The sequence below is a fragment of the Sturnus vulgaris genome, unplaced genomic scaffold (assembly GCF_052056855.1).
Source record: "Sturnus vulgaris isolate bStuVul1 unplaced genomic scaffold, bStuVul1.hap1 Scaffold_156, whole genome shotgun sequence".
Classification (NCBI taxonomy): Eukaryota; Metazoa; Chordata; class Aves; order Passeriformes; family Sturnidae; genus Sturnus; species Sturnus vulgaris.
The window spans coordinates 2,048,141-2,050,640 of NW_028276073.1; the positions used below are offsets into that span (position 1 = coordinate 2,048,141).

At 77.4% G+C, this 2,500-nt stretch overlaps 1 non-coding gene across 1 annotated transcript in view; it reads left to right on the top strand.

Annotated features, from left to right (window-relative positions):
• Positions 1 to 2,395: 2,395 nt before the first annotated feature.
• The window catches only part of LOC148219158 (5.8S ribosomal RNA), a 153-nt gene continuing 48 nt past the window's right edge, over positions 2,396 to 2,500 (top strand). The window contains exon 1 of the ribosomal RNA XR_015799837.1: positions 2,396 to 2,500. This exon is cut by the window's right edge and continues 48 nt beyond it. This is a non-coding gene — a ribosomal RNA (5.8S ribosomal RNA).

Genomic DNA, 2,500 nt, shown 5'->3' on the forward strand with positions numbered 1-2,500 from the left:
ACCCGCCCCCCTTCCGTCGTCTCTTCACCCGCCGGGCGACGGCCGGCCGTCCGGCCGTCGCGCGCAACGGCGGCCGATGGCGCAAGGCGATGGCCAACGTGTGTAAAAAGGGTGCGCGCGGGAAGGCCTTCGGGGCTCGGAGGAGGCGGCTCCTCCGGCCCTTCCCCAGAGCGCGGGGGGGGACGCGGGGCTTTGCCGCCCGGCAAAATCCCGCTCTCCTTGGCCGAGCGGCCTCCTCGCGCGGCAGAGGAGCTCCCGAGGGCCGGGCTCCGGCAGTTCCGGGTCGCGCCTCCAGGGGGAGCGCGCACGTGCGCGAGCCGCCGCCGGGTGGCGCGGCGGCGACGGTCCGCACCGTCGTCGCCGTGGCCTCTCTCGGCCGGGGGTGTGCGAGGTTTCTCGGTGGCTGGGCCGTGTTCCCCGCGCCGGCGGGGCGGCCCGAGCCGCGGTGGTCCTCTCGGGCGCAGCGCCGGGCTACTGAGGGAAACCCCGGGCCCCGAGAAGGATTGCCGCGGTGATGGCAGCGGACGTCGGGCGCGCCCCCGCCGGTGGACGCTCCCCCGAGGGTGGCAGCGGGGGAGGCACCCCGGCGGGGCCATGCAGGTCGTTTCCCTCACCCCAGGGCCAGGTACCTAGCGCTTCGCGCCTCGGCGGTCTCCTGCCGGTTTCCCTCGGCGTCGTCAAACGCCTGTTGGGGGCCGAAAGGGCCGCCGAGCCGGGCGGAGGTTTAAAGACTCGGGCGGCCCGGCACGGCCCCGCCGCGGCGGCGGCGGCGGTGGCGGCGGCGGCAGCGGGTGTCGGGCGGTGGCGGCGCGGGGCGCCATCGAGGGGTGGGGAGCTACTCCCGCCGATCCCCTGCGGTGGCGTGTCCGTCGCGACCGGCCGCGCTCGCCGTCGTCGGCGTCCCGCCGCGCTTGCCCGCGCGCGGGGGCCACCCGTGCCGGGCCGGGGAAGGGGCGCCCTGCCCCCCCCCTCTCTGCGGCCCGGTCTCGGCGGAGAGGCCGCGGCGCGCGATCGGCCGCGGGGGGCCGACCCCGCTGGCCTCTGCGATGCGGGGCGACGCCGGCAGAGGGCGCGCGCTCTCTGCCTTACCTACCTCAGCTGCGGGGTTGCGGCCGCCGGGGCCCGCCGCGCTCTCTCGCTCTTTCTCCTTAGCCGCCGCCGCGGGCTCGCGGGCGGCGCCGCGTCAGGCGCGACCGCGCGCCTCTCGCCTCGACGGCCTTGTCGCCTCGAACCGCACCGCGGCGGCGCCGGCCGCCGGCCACCCCTGACTCGGAGCGCTGTCCCCGCCCGTTGGGGCGCAGCGCTCGGCCGGCTCCTCCATCGCCGGAGGTCCGGCGGGCGCGGGCGACCCCGTGCCGAGCGGCGGCGTCGCCGCTCGGCGAGTGTCCCCGCCCCCCCCGGGGGGGGGGACGGTCGGCCGCGAGGCGCCCGCCTTCACCGGCGGCCGTCCCGGCCCGGGCCCCGCCCGTCCGCTTCCCCGTCGCCCTTCCCGGCCGCGTGTGGGCCAAAAAAAAGGGGAGGCGTGCGGGGCGGCCGCGGGGGCGCTTCCCCGTCCGGTCCCCGAGTGGAAACGAGGGGAGCGGGCGGTGCCCCCCGGCTCAGCCGCCGTACGCCTGCCCGCTGGGCGCGTGCTCGCGGAAGGGCAGCTCGGCGGTGCGAAGCGGCGGCGGTCCCGGGAGTGCGGCCGCGGGTGGCGGAGGGGTTTTGCCGAGCGGCAGACCTCGGGCGCTCCGCGATGCCGGCTCGGGTCTCGGCGGCGTCCCGCCTCCGGCGCCGGTGGCGGAGCGCGGCCCGCCGGGCGTTCGCCTTCCGGCGGGCAAGCGGTCCCGCGCCAGGGGTTGCGCCGGCGGAACGGTCCCGCCGCCGCGTGGCGTTTCGGGCGACGTTCAGGGGCCGCTGGCGGGAGAGCCGGCCCCCGCGTTTTGGCGCGGCGGCGTTCCGCGAGTCGGCGGAGCGGTGAAAAGGAGAAGCCAGGGAGTGAGCCGGGAGCGGCGGGGGCCGGCGGTCGCGCCCCCCGGCCCGCGAACGCGTAGTCGTCCCGTGATCGAGAGGCCGGGCGGGCCACCGTGCCCCCCGCGGTCCGGCGCGTTGCCGCACAAGCCCCTCCGCGCGGAGGTCGGGCCGAGCCCGGGCGCCTGGGCCGCCTCCGAAGGACGGCACGCGAGGCGGCGTCTCCCCTCGCGGGGGGAGGCGGTCGGGGGCGCGGGCCCCTCCGCCTTTCTTTGGCCGACCTTCGGAGCGTTGCGCGGGGTTTCTCTTTTTTGCCCCGCGCTTTCTCCTCCTCCTCCTCCGTTTGTGTGTGCTCGTACGGTCGAAGCGGGGCGCGCGGGGGCGCGCGCGTCCCTGCAGAAACAGAAAAGGGGCCGCTTCACGCGAGCGGTCCCGAAAGCCAGACAACTCTTAGCGGTGGATCACTCGGCTCGTGCGTCGATGAAGAACGCAGCTAGCTGCGAGAATTAATGTGAATTGCAGGACACATTGATCATCGACACTTCGAACG